The sequence below is a fragment of the Oncorhynchus mykiss genome, chromosome 17 (genome assembly GCF_057628025.1).
Source record: "Oncorhynchus mykiss isolate SJ-2025 chromosome 17, ASM5762802v1, whole genome shotgun sequence".
NCBI classification, from domain to species: domain Eukaryota; kingdom Metazoa; phylum Chordata; class Actinopteri; order Salmoniformes; family Salmonidae; genus Oncorhynchus; species Oncorhynchus mykiss.
Window position 1 is genome coordinate 1,939,040 of NC_143038.1, and position 18,954 is coordinate 1,957,993.

The following is an 18,954-nucleotide window of genomic DNA, read 5'->3' on the forward strand; positions in this document are numbered from 1 at the left end:
TAACATGGAAACCAGCTAGCATTATGCATCAGATGCAACCTATCTTCAACTAGCCCTATAGTGTAAAATAGCATAACATGGAAACCAGCTAGCATTATGCATCAGCTGCAGCCTATCTTCAACTAGCCCCATAGTGTATAATAGCATAACATGTAAACCAGCTAGCATTATGCATCAGCTGCAGCCTATCTTCAACTAGCCCTATAGTGTATAATAGCATAGAATGTATCTTGCACGAGGATTAGCAGCACAGGTCACTCATTGTGACAGCATAACATGTTGACATTCCAAATCAGAAACACTGTACAGCTGTACACTAAGGGGGTGTGCCCCAAAAACACCCTATTCACTATGTAGTGCACTACTTTTGATCAAGGCCCATCGGATAATATATCTGGGATAGGGTGTCATTTCAGATGCAGACTAACAGTTCCACTCATAGTGCTTCCTTTGAAAACAAGTCATCCACACAGGATTGCCCGTCGTACATCAATTTTACGCTCTCGCCACTCTACATCTGAGCTGTCGTCGAGAGACTTAATGTGCCACATTAGCTGTGAAGCTTTCAGGAAACTCACCCCAGGTCTGGTGCTTATTAATAAATCAACACTGAGCCTATGAACTCTGCAGGGTAACATGTTTGGTATGTGCTCAGTATGGAGGAGCCCCAGCTTGAGAGCAGCAGGGTCTCAGTTCATTAGTTATAGGAGAGGAAAGGGGGAATTGACAAGAAGATGAGCTGTGCTGGCTGCTGCATCACACATCACCATATATAACCTTTAGTAGCTACAGGTAACACACACCTTCCTGTCTCTGTGTGTGTGTGTGTGTGTGTGTGTGTGTGTGTGTGTGTGTGTGTGTGTGTGTGTGTGTGCGTGTGCGTGTGTGTGTGCGTGTGTGCGTGCGTGCGCTCATGCGTGTGTGTGTGTGTGAGAGAGAGAGGGAGAAAACAAGGGCTATAGAGTGAAAGAAAGAAAGAGCGAGGTCGAGAGAGAAAGCAAGGAAGAGAAAGAGAGAGTGAGAGAGAAAGAGAGAGGTGGGGTGAGAGACAGACAGACAGATAGACAGAGAGAGAGACAAAGAAAAAAAGAGAGACAAAGAGATCGAAAGACAGAGAAAGAGAGAGTGAAAGAGAAGTAGGGAGATTGTATGGAGAGTGTATGGAAAAGAGAGTGTGTGGGAGAGAGAGGTAGGGAGAGAGTGTATGGAAGAGAGAGTGTGTGGAAGAGAGAGTTAGGGAGAGAGTGTATGGAAGAGAGAGTGTGTGGAAGAGAGAGGTAGGGAGAGAGTGTATGGAAGAGAGAGTGTGTGGGAGAGAGAAGTAGGGAGAGAGTGTATGGAAGAGAGAGTGTGTGGGAGAGAGAGGTAGGGAGAGAGTGTATGGAAGAGAGAGTGTGTGGGAGAGAGAGGTAGGGAGAGAGTGTATGGAAGAGAGAGTGTGTGGGAGAGAGAGGTAGGGAGAGAGTGTGTGGGATCAGCAGCTGGAGGGCTCTTTCTTTCTCGAGGGGGCCTCTGTTTATTTACTGTACTACACTTCCACTCCTCTTTTTCCTCTCTCCTTCTCCCGCTCTGTTTCATTCCCCCTCTTTCTCATCCTCTAACTCTCCCACTCCCTCTCTCTGTCATCCTCCCACTCACATCTTCCTCCCATATATTTTAAATGGTTTCACCCACTCTCCACTTTTACCCTACTCTCCAACTCCGGGACTTCCCTTTCCCACTCCCCCTCTCTCCATTTATCTTTTCCGACTCATTATCCCCCTTTCCCAAATGGTCACTCTCCCCTCTTCTACAGTATGTGTTCTTCTGCCCCTCTTCCATTCCCAAACCTTTTCCCATATGCTCCTATATGCTATGTATGATTACCAGAAGAACTAAGAAGAAGAACATCCATTGTTCATCGGTTATGGTTCCCTGTGGCCATTTTTATATACAGTATAAACCATCACACAGCAGCATGCCAGTCAAGTGCAGCGAGTCGGCCTAGATTACATCTAAACTCCATGTTAGTTTCTGTCCCCATCTTGACTCAGTTGTATGTCTTGGTAAACGTTCAACTTCTCTGTAATTGATCTGGTTTGTTGGTGCACTATGATGAACCGGCATGTTTCCGTGTGTGTGCCAATGTTTCCACAGGAAATGGCCCCGGTCTTAACAGGGTGAGCAGGTTTAGGCTCTGATATGTATTCTGCTCTAGAACAGCCTGAGACACACACACCACACACCCATGGACGTACGGGGGCAGAGGCGCAGGCTTAATTTACCAACAAACCACATGTTCTCAGGGACACCACAGCAGCTCATCAGCAGTATCTTTCAGCCTGTCAACTTTGCCCTCTTACTGTCCCAAAGCTCAACTCCTGACTGAGAAGTTGTTTTTGATCCCTCCCTCCCTCCCACCCTCCCTCCCTCCCTCCCTCCCTCCCTCCCTCCCTCCCTCCCTCCCTCCCTCCCTCCCTCCCTGCCTCCCTCCCTCCCTCCCTCCGTCATTGGAAATGACTCTTTGTGTAAAGTGCAGGAGAGTGATATAATATGCCCTATGTATAATTGAACTAATAACAGGTTGGAACGAGATCCCATAGTCACTGGGTCCTGCAGGAATGGAGTTAAAGAACCTGGTATAGAGGGACTAGCTCCAGATGCTTTGGTTTGTGAGTGTGTGTTTGTGTGTGTGTGTGTGTGTAAGTGTGTGTAATTACATGTGTGTGTATGTGTGCAAATGCATGTGCGTGTGTGCGCATGCGTGTGCATGCATGTGTGTGTGTGTGCCTGCCTCAGCATGAATGCCTGCTGCAAGGCAAACCATGTAGGATACAGGCTCCGGAGAATAAAGTTGTGTGTTTTGCGACACAGGAGAAGAATGAGAAGAGTCCCTAGCAACACAGCTAGCTCTGTGAAAGGATACTCTATTTGTATCATCTTGTGCTTATTTGGCTGTTTCCAATCACTGTGGCTCTTTCTAGAGAATCCTCAGGAGTACTGGAACTTCCAGAGCTATCTGGATGATAGTAGAGCTTCTCTCTCATTTAGACATTATCTCTATTTTCAGTTTCTAAGACAAACATCTGCTCAGTGGTAGGTATAGTTAGGTCATTTTAATGACTACAAATAATGGATTATTTCTAAGAAAAGAAGCTGAATTCGGAGATAGGCGATGGTAATGGTTTGGTCATATTTATTGAAGACAAAAACAATGTTTTGTTCTCGGAAAAGAAGCTGAGTTCGAGGCTGACGATTAGTTCATTTTAATGAAAGGAAAAACAAGGTCCATGTTTGTGCCTGTTGGACGTAAGCAGCTGGTACAGGTTTTGTTCAGTGTTCAGAGTGAAGGAAAGTATGTCGTCAAGTAGGTTGTTAGCTGTGGACTGACTGCTGTGTTAAGTCCAGAGTCCTTGTCATAAGAGTGTGTGTGTGTGCCCGCGCGTGCATGCATGAAAGCCCAGGAGGTTGGTGGAACCTTCATTGGAACCTTCATTGGGGAGAACGGGCTCGTGGTAATGACTGGAGCGCAATAGGTGGAATGGTATCAAACACATCAAACGCATGGTTTCCATGTGGTTGATGCCATTCCATTGACTCCGTTCCAGACATTATTATGACCCGTCCTCCCCTCAGCAGCCTCCACTGGTATAAAGCTTGGTGGATTCTGACTGTGTATGGTAAAGCACACTCTCCAGGCCCAAAATAATGCCTAATGAACCACACCCTCTAACCACTAACCACACTCTGTACTCTGGCTCTCTGTCTGGGGTAGAAACTTCAAACTGCTGGAGTCCATACATGTTGGCTTCCTTTGTTTTTATTCTAATAAATATATTTCCTTCATGTTTCTGGACAACACTATGCCCAGCATGTGTTCTGGCAGGGTTTACTCCCTCCAGTAAACGCACTGCCCTGAAGAAAAAGGCAGAAAGACTGGCCACCATCTCAGTGACGCCTGCCTGCACTCCCCAACCCCAAACCCACAAAGAATGGGAATGGAGAATAGCGGGAAAGAGAGGGGGATGGAGGCAGGGTACGGGGGAGATGAGAGAGGGATTGAGGGAGGGTTTATGAAAACCATGGATGAAGGCAATCTTTAATAAGGGGGAAATGTGAGTTTCTGTGGTTACTGGTAACGGCACCAGTTGTCTAGGAGGAATATTGTGAGATGTTGAACGAAACAGTTTGTTTACCCAGAGGAGTGAACGAGTCCATAGTCGTCGCCCCCCCCCCCCCCCCCACACACACACACACGCATTCAGAGCCGGTCAGCTCTCATGGCTACACTCAATTATAATGGTCTCCATAGACTGACAACATTCTAAACAATCTACAGACCATGCCTCAGATTGATTATGGCCTGTATTGTATTCTCAAAGCATATTAGCCACGTAGCCTCTTAACCTTATATTAACCTTAACCCATGTCTCTTCTCTACAAGTACTCTGTGGGGGGAAGAATGTGGGGAATTTTCCCTTAATGTGCTTACATACCTCAGAAGTCCTTCATTAGTGGCAGGATGTGACATCACTGAAAAAACATGTGTGGGTTGGTTGTCCATCTACTGTCCTTAATCTACACTCTGCCTGGACTAACATCTACACTCTGCCTGGACTAACATCTACACTCTGCCTGACTAACATCTACACTCTGCCTGGACTAACTAATATCTACACTCTGCCTGGACTAACTAATATCTACACTCTGCCTGGACTAACATCTACACTCTACCTGGACAAACATCTACACTCTGCCTGGACTAACTAACATCTACACTCTGCCTGGACTAACTAACATCTACACTCTGCCTGGACTAACTAATATCTACACTCTGCCTGACATAATGTGTGTAAGTGACTAGAGGAGTGATGGATCACTTAAAGATGCACTCTAGTGATTGTGTTACTTTATCACACAGATACAGTAAAGTTTAAAACAAATCTTCATGGAGACAGACAGGCCATTCGAGGATGCGGTCTGATGGTGCCCTCTGATGTCATCGGCCTCCCCCCCTTGCTTGTGGAAACAATAGAGGAACCCCCCCCTCCCACTGGTGCCATGTCAGAGGATACCTCGACCACCTATTGAGATGGACATCTAGTGAAGTAAATCAGATGATAAATGATCTGAAAGTGAGACTGGAGTAGGACTTTAAGTATGGTTCATGTAAACTAGTTGAAGCTCCACAGACACCCCTGTGTTACTCCCTTTCCAATGTTTAGTGTTAGTCATGGTCAGGGACACTGTCGTAATTTCACGTTCACACTCCCTGAACGTTGTCTACAAAATGTCTTGGAGGGAAAGTTCCAGCTCAACACAAAATGTTCTATATAAGTAATTTGGTTTGGATCAGGGTGCTCTCTCTACTGTAGGCTACATGTTCAGCTCTCCAGTGGTAAACATTCACTTACATAAAGAATGTTCTCCCTCACTGATTGTGCATTTGTTGTCTGGTTGTGTTTTTACTGTAAGCTTACTGCTAGCTGCCTGGGACTGAGGGGCCGTCTCCAGTGGCGTTTCACTGTGTTTACTCTAGGTCTGAGGGGACTGAGGGGCTGTCTCCAGTGGCGTTTCACTGTGTTTACTCTAGGTCTGAGGGGACTGAGGGGCCGTCTCCAGTGGCGTTTCACTGTGTTTACTCTAGGTCTGAGGGGACTGAGGGGCCGTTTCCAGTGGCGTTTCACTGTGTTTACTCTAGGTCTGAGGGGACTGAGGGGCCGTCTCCAGTGGCGTTTCACTGTGTTTACTCTAGGTCTGAGGGGACTGAGGGGCCGTTTCCAGTGGCGTTTCACTGTGTTTACTCTAGGTCTGAGGGGACTGAGGGGCCGTTTCCAGTGGCGTTTCACTGTGTTTACTCTAGGTCTGAGGGGACTGAGGGGCCGTCTCCAGTGGCGTTTCACTGTGTTTACTCTAGGTCTGAGGGGACTGAGGGGCCGTCTCCAGTGGCGTTTCACTGTGTTTACTCTCAGTCTGAGGGGACTGAGGAACAGTATGTTTGTCTAACCAGATAAAAGGTGGAGACGGCAGCGTGAGATTGAGAGATGGCGGAGACAAGGAGAAAGCAGAGCGAGAGCAGTAGTGCTGTACCTGTAAACATGATTATATGTACTATTATTTATACTAATTAAATGAACTGGTTTTCATGATCGTCATTGCATTGTAATGTATTTGATGACATGCTGGACCACTATACTGCTTTGGCAATATCTACAAATTGTATTTCATGCCAATAAATCAATCAGAGAGAGAGAGAGAGAGAGAGAGAGAGAGAGAGAGAGAGAGAGAGAGAGAGAGAGAGAGAGAGAGAGGAGAGAGAGAGAGAGAGAGAGAGAGAGAGAGAGAGAGAGAGAGAGAGAGAGAGAGAGAGAGAGAGAGAGAGAGAGAGAGAGAGAGAGAGAGAGAGAGAGAGAGAGAGAGAGAGAGAGAGAGAGAGAGAGAGAGAGAGAGAGAGAGAGAGAGAGAGAGAGCGAGAGAGAGAGAGCACACAAGTAGATGGTAAACATTTGATACTACACTATAGTACATGAGCAATTCATTACTGCATTTAAATCAAAAGTGAATAAAATCAAATCCCATTTTAATCTTCACTAAATGTGCACATATGTTATAATGTGCTCAACATATTTGGGTATTATATGTTGTACAATCATCAACCGCGTAGTCTATAATGTGGTAAAAAAGCAATTAAGAGTCCACAGGATAATTGTTCTTTCACGTCATCAGATATTTAACTCAAATTGAGACCGCTTAAAGTAGCAGAGAGATGCAGAATAAGCACAGCCACAGAAGCCAACACCACAAGAGAACACAACCGACAGTAACTCTGTGCAGATGAGGAGGAGGAGACGGGGCTTTAGTAGCCACCACATTGCCTGACACAGGAACTTCTAGATGCAGTTGGCTCAGTGTCTCTAGGCTGACTAAGCTTACTGAGGAGAAGCCTCCCTGGGAGAACACAATCCAGTGGTCCCATTTGGATGCATGTGATCTAAGCAGTATGTGGTTAGACTAGAGTACTGCTACTACGGTTCAGGGAAAGCTGAGGGTCTGGGCCGACTAAACATACTGAGGAAAAACATTGGAGAATTCACATGAACTACATGCAAACCGTGATCACTGTCTTGCTGACATTATTTTGTTCTAATTCTCAGGTCTCCCTAACTGACTCCCACAGAGGCAGATATGTAGAGACTGTGATGGAAACCTGGAGTGGCTGATAAGGGCTGCTGTGGAGGAGGACGGGCGCGTATGCTGGACACACACACACACACACACACACACACACACACACACACACACACACACACACACACACACACACACACCACCACCTCATCAAGCGAGTTCCCCACCACCAGTCCAGAACACCCAGATTGAATGAGAACCCTATTGCTCTCAATGGACAGATCTTTCTTGAAGATAACCCACTGAGGGACGATGTTCACAGTGGAGATGGTATCTGAACCTCCATGTTGGATCTCCAGGCCTGGGCTACACTCCAAATGGTACCCTATTGCCTACATAGTGTACTACTTTTGACCAGGGCCCATAGGGTTCTGGTCAAAAGTAGTGCACTATGTAAGGAATAGGTTACCATTTGGGATGTAACCCCGGACTCTTTGATGGGCACAGGTCCATTATTCAGGAGAGAGGGAGGGGAGAAAGACTCAGTTACCATAGTTGGAAGCCTGACTGTTCCTTAGCAGTGATCTATGCTCTGGCCCTTACATGGGGGTTTCCACCATCACACAGTGTTTGTTTTCTACTGCAGAACGTAGCCTTTAAGATACAAATGGGGGTTGTGTTGTAATAGAACGTTAACGTCAGTATATCTTCAATGCCTCCTAGTTTGTGGTACTGTGTGACTCATTACAGAGGCCTGTAGATTTGGATCAGGTTTTAGAATGTAGCCAACTGTCAGTTTAAAATGTACCATTCCATCCTTGTTATTGTAAGGGTCCAGCGGTTGGAAACGGAACTGCTATTTAAACCGGGTACGTTTCCTAACACCCATTCACTCGGCTCCCTCGGCGTCCCTCGGCTCCCTCGGCGTCCCTCGGTGTCCCTCGGCGTCCCTCGGTGTCCCTCGGCGTCCCTCGGCGTCCCTCGGCGTCCCTCGGCTCCCTCGGCGTCCCTCGTCGTGAGTGTTCATCTAACACTCATATCCTCATATTGTACTGCAGGAGAACTAGAGACCCAAACCGAGCCCTAACCTTTCATTTACTATGAGCAATGGGAAAAATGTATGTCAACAGAATGTTTTGTAAAACGCAACCCAGAAATGCTGCTGTGGTTTTCACTTTTCAGAGACATCTGGTGGTTGTCTTTCATATTGTTTTGGACAGTGATTCCACTGGGCAAAGACGTCATAGCAACCCTCCAATTCGGATCGATTTTTTCTAATTTGATTGAGAACTAAGAAACTAAATCAATCAAAATCCCTGTGTTGATGTATATTGAACTGGACAGAAATGGATAGTGAAATGAAAGACCACAACACCAAGGTTTCTCTCTCACATGGACATTTTCCACTCTGAGATGTTTAGGAGCAGTGGAAGACAGGAGGTCAAGAGGTCATCAAAATACTCCGTAAAAACACAACTGAAATGGCAGAGTGCCAAACTCCCGGGAACGTGATCTGGATCCAATTCCTGGTCCAATAAGCTGGACCCGGAATAGGAGCCAATATTCCGCTAAGCTCTTCCCATTCCCAAACCCCTCCGGAATACTTCATAACATTCCAAGATTCTTTCCAACATCCTTCAACAGTGTGCAGGTGTGCTATTAGTGTGATACTACAACAAACACATGTCAGTGGAAAGAATGTAGCCTAATGTCTGTTTGCTTACTTAGTTCTGATCCTATAGGGTATGATGTTAGTCTGCCTTAAGCATAGTAAATGAGACATATAAGTCTTTCTTCGAAGGGGGAATTCCAAACTGTGGCGGAGATCATTGTATATCTGTTCCACTGGAATGTGTGGAGATTCTTTCCCTTCAGCTACACCAGATAAGAGATCAAAACGCTCAGCTCCAAGTCTGTGGGTTACCATTTCATTAAAAACCGCAACCCCAAATGTTTTTTGGTGGATTCATTTTCGCACATTCATTGTCTTGGCAGAGAATCTAGATTCAAAGCCCAAATGCTGGGAAAAGCGATTAAATACACAGTCATCTATCTGTCTGGTGTCGCTGGTGGGTGTGTTTCAATGTTTGGTTGTTTATGCCTGTTTTTGCAGTGTGTATATGCTGTGGAGTTCCCTCAGTCATACCGTAGTAGACAGGTGGGTAGGGACTAGAGGAGGTAAGCGTGCCAGCAAGGCAATGTACAGGACCCTGTGTGTGTGTATGTGTGTGTGTGTGTGTGTGTTTGTGTGTCACTGTCTGTCTATGTATGTGAGTAAGCCCTCTTGCACTGTCTGTCTGGTTTATATTGATTGTCACACAGAGCGGTAGTTCAGTCTGAAGTGTCTTTGCCCCACATCAACCCTCTGGGCTGTCTGGATCTCCCTTTAATGAGGAGGGAGATGACTGAGTGATCTATCATTAGCAAGGATTTCAGTATATATTATGAGAGACAGTAACCACAGTTACAGTAGTATTTCTGTGTGACACAAGACAGGGTGTGTGAAAAAGTCTTATTAGAGACATCTCCTAAAAACTGAAGATGACTCAGTGAACACTCCGTACTTTGTGCTTAGGTGCACTTTGTGTGTTTGTGTGCCAGCATGCATGTAATGTGCTTGAGTTTGTGTGTGTGAACACACATCTGTGTGTGTGTGTCAACCTGCAAGTGTGTGCCACATAAGTGTGTGTGTGTGTGTGTGTGTGTGTGAGGTTAGGGGAAAAGCACAGGGGGATCTAAAGTGGTGGAGGGAAGGTTTACTTTTAACCCAACAGGAAACCCTGTGGCAGTAACTCACAGAGGCGGGTGACAGGGCTCCGCATGATGCCAGGGACTGATACACCCTCCTGGGCTTGGGGCCTGGCCACCCTCCCCTACTACCCCTTCCCCCCTCTTCCAGGAAGAACCAGAGCAGAGCAAAGACCGTTCAACTGCCACCCACCCAGCCTGGCCTTATCAACATCCCTCTGGCCTGAGGGGTTGGAGGGTGGGGGGGGGGGGGTTGGCTGGTGGGCTGGCTATAAGGGGGCTTGGGGTGGAGAGGGTCACAAAGGCTGTTGTGGTTTAGATCTAGGTTTAACAATCCTTCTTTAATCTGTCTCCTCTCTACAATGATTCAAGTGGATTTAACAAGTGGCCTCAATAAGGGATCATCATTTTCACCAGGATTCACCGGGTCAGTCTGTCATGGAAAGAGCAGGTGTTCCTAATGTTTTGTACACTCAGTGTAGTTGAACTGAGACTGTGACTGACCACACAATAAAGTGTCTTCTCTAATTCTATTCAACATATTACAAATCATTTTTATTTATATATCTAGTCCTTATTTGATCAGTTTGATTTTAAAATAGCTCATTTGCATGAGATTAGTTTTCAGGACAATTTGGCCCTGATGAGTCCACACACACAGACACAGACACACACACACACACACACACACACACACACACACACACACACACACACACACACACACACGCGCGCGCTCGCATGCACACACACACACACGCTCGCATGCACACACACACACACACAAATCTACCGAGACCTTATCCCGAGATCTCAGTACGGGTGGAAAAGTTCCCAAAACCACAGAATCAATGCTTTGTTTAAATTGTTGGTCCTTTCCCTAAATCAAGATAGCTCTTCACAGTGTGTGAAGACAAATGTCTCTCTCCAGGTTTTATGCTGAAGTAAAGCCTGCTGTATATGGGGTCAGAGTTGTAGATCAAATCTGATGAATAGAGGAGTAACATCCCTGCTAGAGAACAGTGGGCTCTTTCAGTGGACCCATGCCGTAATCTGTCTTGGAATCAATTCATGGTTTAGGAAATCATTTCATCTAACTGCCTTTGGAATCATTCACTTTTAGTGAATCATTTCAGTAATATACCAAACAGTTCAATTACTTTTAGGGAATCATTCAACTTATTCACCCAGGAATCGTTTAACTTTTAGGGAATAATTTCACCTACAGTACCAGTCAAAAGTTTGGACACACCTCCTCGTTCAAGGGTTTTCCTTCTTTACTATTTTCTACATTGTAGAATAATAGTGAAGACATCAAAACTATGAAATAACACATATGGAATCATGTAGTAACAAAAAATGTAGTAATAAACAAATCAAATTATATTTTATATTTGAGATTCTGTAAAGAATCCACCCTTTCCCTTGATTACAGCTTTACACACTCTTGGCGTTCTCTCAACCAGCTTCACCTGGAATGCTTTTCCAACAGTCTTGAAGGAGTTTCCACATATGCTGAGCACTTGTTGCCGGCTTTTCCTTTGCTCTGCGGGCCAACTCATCCCAAACCATCTCAATTGGGTTGAGGTCGGGTGATTGTTGAGGCCTGGTCATCTGATGCAGCACTCCATCACTTTCCTTGGTCAAATAACCCTTACACAGCCTGGAGGTGTGTTGGATAATTCTCCTGTTGAAAAACAAATGATAGTCCCACTAAACGCAAACCAGATGGGATGGCGTATCGTTGCAGAATGCTGTGGTAGCCATGCTGGTTAAGTGTGCCTTCAATTCTAAATAAATCACAGACAGTGTCACCAGCAAAACCCCCCCACACCATCACACCTCCTCCTCCATGCTTCACTGTGGGAACCACACATGCAGAGATCTTCCGTTCACCTACTCTGCGTCTCAAAAAGACACGGCGGTTGGAACCCACAATTTGGACTCATCAGACCAAAGGACAGATTTCCACCAGTCTAATGTCCATTGCTCGTGTTTCTTGGCCCAAGCAAGTCTCTTCTTCTTATTCGTGTCCTTTAGTAGTGGTTTCTTTTCAGGAATTAGACCATGAAGCCCTGATACCCGCAGTCTCCTCTGAACAGTTGACGTTGAGATGTGTCTGTTACTTGAACTCTTTGAACCATTTATTTGGGCTGCAATCTGAGGTGCAGTTAACTCTAATAAACTCTGGGTCTTCCTTTCCTGTGGCAGTCCTCATGAGAGCCTGTTTCATCATAGGGCTTGATGGTTTTTGCGACTGCACTGAAGTGTTCTGTATTGACTGACCTTCATGTCTTCAGGTAATGATGGACTGTTGTTTCTCTTTGCTTATTTGTGCTGTTCTTGCCATTCTTGCCATTCTTGCCTTGCAGTCATGAGTGAACAGACAGTACAGGGCGGGACTGAGCACGCACCCTTGAGGGGCCCCCCGTGTTGAGGTTCAGCGTGACTAATGTGTTGTTACCTACCCTTACCACCTGGGGGTGGCCCGTCAGGAAGTCCAGGATCCAGTTGCAGAGGGAGGTGTTTAGTCCCAGGGTCTTTAGCTTAGTGATGAGCTTTATGGGCACTATGTTATTTCATAGTTTTGATATCTTCACTATTATTCTACAATGTAGAAAATAGTAAAAAATAAAGAAAAACCCTGGAATGAGTAGGTGTGTCCAAACTTCTGACTGGTACTGTATGTCTGCCTAGGAATCAAAGGTAAGCCTTTAGATTGGGATCTAAGGGCACAAAGGCACTGTTGCGGTAAACCATGGACTCTGTCTCTATCTATAATCCAAATGCAGCCTGGACCCTGCCTGCTGTAGACAGACACATCACAGGCAGGAAGGCATGCCAAAGATCCCTCTCTCTTATCATCTCTGTCTGTGTGGTGATAAGACCTTGAGGCTCAGACAATAACTCTGCTGCTCAGGTACGGATGTTACACTCCACACGTTCCACTCCCAGGGAGTCAGACACAACAGGAGTAGCATTATGGATAGACCTAGGTTCCAATGGTATAGGTTTTCTTAAAAGAATACTTGAAATAGCTATGTTTGAGCTTGCCTGCTGCAATGGATCCGATCAAGCAGGCACCAACTAAATCAAAAAGCAGTGCTTGTAGTATTGTTTTGCCTGAAGTTTCTCTGTCCATTTTCTCCTAAAAGTGGTAGCATCAGAGCCCAGTTGGCAAAGATGTATCTCTCCAATTGATTAAAGTTTGTTCTTTGATTCATTTGGGGGTTGGATGAGAAGCGAGTGAGTGGGAGTGAAAGAGACAGAAAAGGAGAGATGGAGAAGTGAATGATAGGGAGTCTTCTGCCAGTATAAGCACTAGTGATATATTGACTTGGACTCGGTCAACAACTGACCTCAGTTCCAGGCCCGTTGAGACGCTCCTCTTACCCCTTGTTCAGGTCAAAGATGTTAGAAACAGAGATAAGTACAAAAGGTTTCACATTAGAAAGTCATGATGACCGAAGAGCTTTAAAGAAAACAACCACATTGCTACCATAAATGGAGTTTCTTGGTATTTGTTAGATCTTTGTAGCAAAATTGTCCTCCAATTTAACGTAATGGACAATATATGTCAAAGTCACTTATTGGCCAGGACTTCCTGGTTAAATAAATATTTAATAGATAGAAGTGAAATGGTGGACAATGCCTAAAGTGAAGAAGTAGCAGTGAAATGCTCCTTTCATTGTTGTGCCTTAAAACTCCACATCTATGACTGTCAGGAAAGCAGAAGACCCAATTGAAAGGTAGGAAGTGAATATGCTTTTCTTTAGCCTGTCTGCCTGTCAGTGTCCAGCCTACCAATAGTTTCCCTACTGCTGGTTCCTACCATTGAAATAGTATTATTCTTTTGTTCCTCTGTCTAGCATGACTGCCCGTTGTTGGAGACGGCAGTAAGGAACATAGCTGTGGTTTGGAGAGGAAGAAACCATAGATCTATACCAAATGGCACCATATTCCCTACATAGTGCACTTATTTTGACCAGAGCCCAGTTAATAGTAGTGCACTATATATGGAATAGGGCGCCATTTGGGATGAAACCCATAATCCATAATGAGTTGGGCACGCAGATAAAACAATGTCAGAAAAAAAGAGCAAAGAGAGACAGACAGAGCGGACCGCACACGCACTAACGTAACACCAAAGAGCGAGGGAGTCTGTTGTTATGTGAAGATGGGAGACTATTGCCAAGTGGGCGAGTGTGCTCAAGCAACCGGGTCCAGTCAGTGTGTGTTGGTTTAGCTGTGTGTGTCAATGTTGGATATCCTCCCCTCACTCTCTTCTGAATGCAATATGTGGTCTGGTGGTTAGGAAAATGTTGGTGGTCAGCTGAAAAATCACACTCTAGTTGGGAGGAATTGTTCTAGTTCGCACTTGCTGGGGCGAACACTTCATTGGGTCAACCAGTTTACAGAAATGAGAGATGATTTACAGCCTGTTTTTCTCCTTTCATGACTCCCCCTCATCAATGTGTGCCAACTTATAAATCAGTTACCTTTGCAGCTTTTTAGAGGTTGCTTAAAAACTGGAGTCTTAAAACATTCAATGGTATTACAGGAACCCATACTACCATTATGAACCCATACCACCATTATGAACCCATACTACCATTATGAACCCATACTACCATTATGAACCCATACCACCATTATGAACCCATATATTCGTGGAGTACAGCCACATGTGAAGTAAACCAGGACCCAGTTCATCATAGTGTTAACACTTTGTAATCCCTATGGAACTTTCTATCCAATGTCTCACAGGCCTCCAGTCTGAACCTTGACTAGTCAGACTAGGTTAACTGGGGTCACCAAACGTCCCTGCAAACAGATCAAGATATAACCCCCTCACTCCCCATAACTCCCCCAAACTCACCACCTCAACTAGGGGTCACGGAAAGTCCCTGAGACAGATCAAAATATAACCCCCCCCTCCCCACCTTAAACTCACCAGCTCACCTGGGGTCACCAAACGTCCCTGAAACAGATCGAGACCAGACCCCCACTCCCTAACCACCCCCAAAACCCCAACTCATCACCCCTCCAACTCCACTAAGTTATCATCCCCCCCACCTTTCAACATTACGAAGATATCCGGTCCCCAAGCCGCTCCTCTCCACTCCCCAGAGAGACCATCAATCATCCTGCTGTCATGACAACAGGGGAGGGCCCTGGGCTGGCTGATACTCCCAGGGTGTATCTGTGTTTTGTGTGTCAGACTGGGTAAAGTGATTGACAGGTCAGTCTACCATGGCAACTTGGAATGCTGTGGCTTTCTGTGATTGACATGTTGGAATATATTGTAGTAGGATTGTTCAATGGATGCATTTATTGATATATGTTAATTAGGGTTAATTTAAAGTTCTGTTTAATGATTACACCCGTATCAGGCAAAGTTATAAGTACTTCAATTGAATCCAACAACATATGAAACAAAAAGGTTCATCAATTTGATATTGATTAATGTTTTTAAATGTGTTTCACCAAAGATTATAGAAAACAAACACCATTAGGACTGAGCGATGGCTTCCTTGATGTGTTGTGGTCTTTGAAATGATTTGTTATACAACCCTGTCACCCCTCGGTTTCTCTATCTCAGGTTGAAAGGTCAAAGGTTAACCGTTTCAAAAGGTCAACAGTCATACTGTCAATACTGTCTATTACTTGGCCAGACACTGGTAGCACACCAACGACTCACAAACAACAAACAAACCACAGACAAACAAAGCATAACCCTTACTACTGAAGTCTGTGGGTTAGCAGAGCTGTGGTCCATGTGCCTCAGTTGGTAAGAATTTGGCTATAAACTGTGGAGTTTTGGGAGAGTGAATGGGCTCAATGATTGTGACAGCTTTTCACGTCATTCCACACATAAGGCATAGAAAGTATAGCACAAACCATACAGTAAATATATCTCTGAATCACCACATCAATGTCACAATGCCACAGAGATCAGAAAGATGTTAATTGACATAACAATCAAAACCTGCAGAAAGCACAGGCACAATTCACACACCCCATCAAAATGTCACAATCAGTGTGCAAATGTCTCAGGGACATCACACATCATCAAATCTAGGCTCAAGCTATCAAACAAATAAAGAAACAATTAGTCAAACTTATCAAACCTTTATTCTCATCTAGTTTACATTTATTTATTTTTTTGTCATTTTGTAGATACTCTTATCCAGAGTGACTTACAGGAGATATTAGGGTTAAGTGCCTTGCTCAAGGGAACATCAACAGATGTTTCACCTATGTTTCACCTCGGCTCACAGATGTGAGACGTTTCACCTCGGCTCTGGGATTCGAACCAGCAACCTTTCGGTTACTGGCTCAATGTTCTTAACCGATAGGCTACTCACCAAAATCCTCTGTTCCATAATTTTCAGTTTAATTTCACAGATATTCTTGCGTTCCCATGCAGACAGAGGCTTTCAGGGCATAGGGGCACATAGTAACCTGTTCTTTATTACTTACGTAGCTTGGACAGGTTGAGGTTTGTGTGTCATCTGAAGGACCTGAAAGAGAAAGGAGTCCCGATACTGCTTGTCTTGCACAAGTCTACATTCACTCAGGCAGACACAGAGCAGCTGCAAACATGAGATAACGATGAGTTGAGACGACATGAAATATGGTGTTCAGAAGACGTGTTCTGACCTGCCCTTTCGCCAACACACTCTTTTAGAGGCCATCAAATATCCCAGGATGACAGGATGATGCAAAGTGGTGGGGACGACCATAATATCATTAGAAGATATTTGAATATTAAAATTCTTCGAAAACACACACACACACACACACACACACACACACACACACACACACACCAACCATGATCGAGTGTATAGAGTTTCACGTTTCAAGTTGCATTGGTCACGTGTAGAGAAACCCATAGGAAGAGTCTGCTAACATATAACTCTATCCCCGACGGCCTGTCCTGGGTGGAAAGACCTGGGAATATCAGAGTATCAGAACACAGCCATAGGCAGAACTGGAGACTTCTCAGAGGGGAGTTCCAGAGGAGCATGACGACTCCACTAACCTAACATGCCCAGGCCACCGCTGAGGAGGAAAGGTAAACCCAGGCCTGCCTCTGGGGAGAGAGAGGGGGAGAATGTCCACTGGTGTGTGAGCGTGTGTGCGAGTTTGTCTGTGTGTGAGCGTGTGTGTGAGCGTGTGTGTTTGAGTTTGTCTGTGTGTGAGCGTATGTGTGTGAGTTTGTCTGTGTGTGAGCTTGTGTGTTTGAGCTTGAAGTAAGACAAGCATTGCTTTCCCATCGGAGGATATTCAACCCAATGCTTAGAAACCAAGGGTAGAGCTGAGATAATATTGACACACTTATGCGCTCACACACACACACACTCAAGTCACCACAAGAATGGCAAGAGGGGACAGGCTCGCAGCTAGAGACCATTTCATCTGTAGGTCATGTGTGTAACAGTTTAACAGTCCTCCACCCACCACACCCTTACAGAGCCGCAGCTGACGACCCGAGGGCTCAAGGATGCACCGGGATGGGACACTTCCTGGTCCCTAATGGAATCCACAGGCACACAGGTGAAGACTCCCTGGATCCTAACATTAACTGAGAGACAGTTAATGTTCATCCCCCTAATTTTTACGGTTTACTATTCTTGTGAGGACTTTTGGCACTCACTCAAACACACACACACACACACACACACACACACACACACACACACACACACACACACACACACACACCCTTCAGGATCAGTGTGTGTTACTGACAAGCCCTCAACCAACAATGCAGTTCAAGAAATAGAGTTTACTAAAGTAAAAAAAATAAAATAAAAAACGAACACAAGAAAATGACATAACAATAACGAGGCTTTATACAGGGAGTACCAGTACCGAGTCAAAGTGAGGGGGTACAGGTTAGTCGAGGGGGGGGGTTCAATGTAACTAGTCCGGGTGGCCATTTGATTCATTGTTCAGCAGTCTTATGGCTTGTGGGTAGAAGCTGTTAAGGAGCCTTTTGGTCCAAGACTTGGCGCTCCAGTACCGCTTGCCGTGCGGTAGCAGAGAGAACAGTCTATTACTTGGGTGACTGGAGTCTTTGACCATTTTTTGGGCCTCTACTTTTGGGCCTGCTCTATGTGGTTGAAGGATGAATGAACAGGAAGAGGAACCAAGCTAGCCATCAGAGCTGAAGTCGCCCACTCTTACTTAGGCCCCGGCGACCTTGACTGACTAAAGACCTTCCCTGAAGACTCATAGAAGAAGAAAGAATTACCTCTATGATATTTTATAGTGACCCGACAGACTCACAGTAGAGGAACTCTATACAGGGGTTGGTACTGTATATTACTCTAGATTTAAGACTGACTTGGGGTCTGTACTGTATATTACTCTAGATTTAAGACTGACTTGGGGTCTGTACTGTATATTACTCTAGATTTAAGACTGACTTGGGGCCTGTAATGTATATTACTCGAGGTTTAATACTGACTTGAGGTCTGTACTGTATATTACTCTTGGTTTAAGACTGACTTGGGGCCTGTAATGTATATTATGTGAGGTTTAAGACTGACATGGGGCCTGTGCTGTATATTACTCTACTTATAAGACTGACTTGGGACCTGTAATGTATATTACTCTACGTTTAAGACTGACTTGGGGCCTGTACTGTATATTACTCTACGTTTAAGACTGACTTGGGGTCTGTACTGTACATTACTCTAGGTTTAAGACTGACTTGGGGCCTGTAATGTATATTACTCTAGGTTTAAGACTGACTTGGGGCCTGTAATGTATATTACTCTACGTTTAAGACTGACTTGGGGCCTGTAATGTATATTACTCTACGTTTAAGACTGACTTGGGGCCTGTAATGTATATTACTCTAGGTTTAGACTGACTTGGGGCCTGTAATGTATATTACTCTAGGTTTAAGGCCGTCTTGAGGCCTATGGACAGATCATGATAAAGCACCAGACTTCTTACACTAGAGGAATGACTCATTTTATGGGGTTGTATATCACATCTCACATGTCAACAAGAACGCCCCACTGTGGAGTTTTTACTGCCATGACAGCTTTAGTATTATTTGTTAGTCATGTCTCGAATGGA

The 18,954-nt window shown here is 45.0% G+C and overlaps 1 long non-coding RNA gene across 1 annotated transcript in view; it reads left to right on the forward strand.

The window, feature by feature from the left end:
- The window catches only part of LOC118938210 (uncharacterized), a 33,473-nt gene extending 24,415 nt beyond the window's left edge, over positions 1–9,058 (forward strand). The window contains exon 2 of the long non-coding RNA XR_016487672.1: positions 7,134–9,058. This is a non-coding gene — a long non-coding RNA (uncharacterized LOC118938210). The remainder of the gene's footprint in view (positions 1–7,133) is intronic.
- The last annotated feature ends 9,896 nt before the right edge of the window (positions 9,059–18,954 follow it).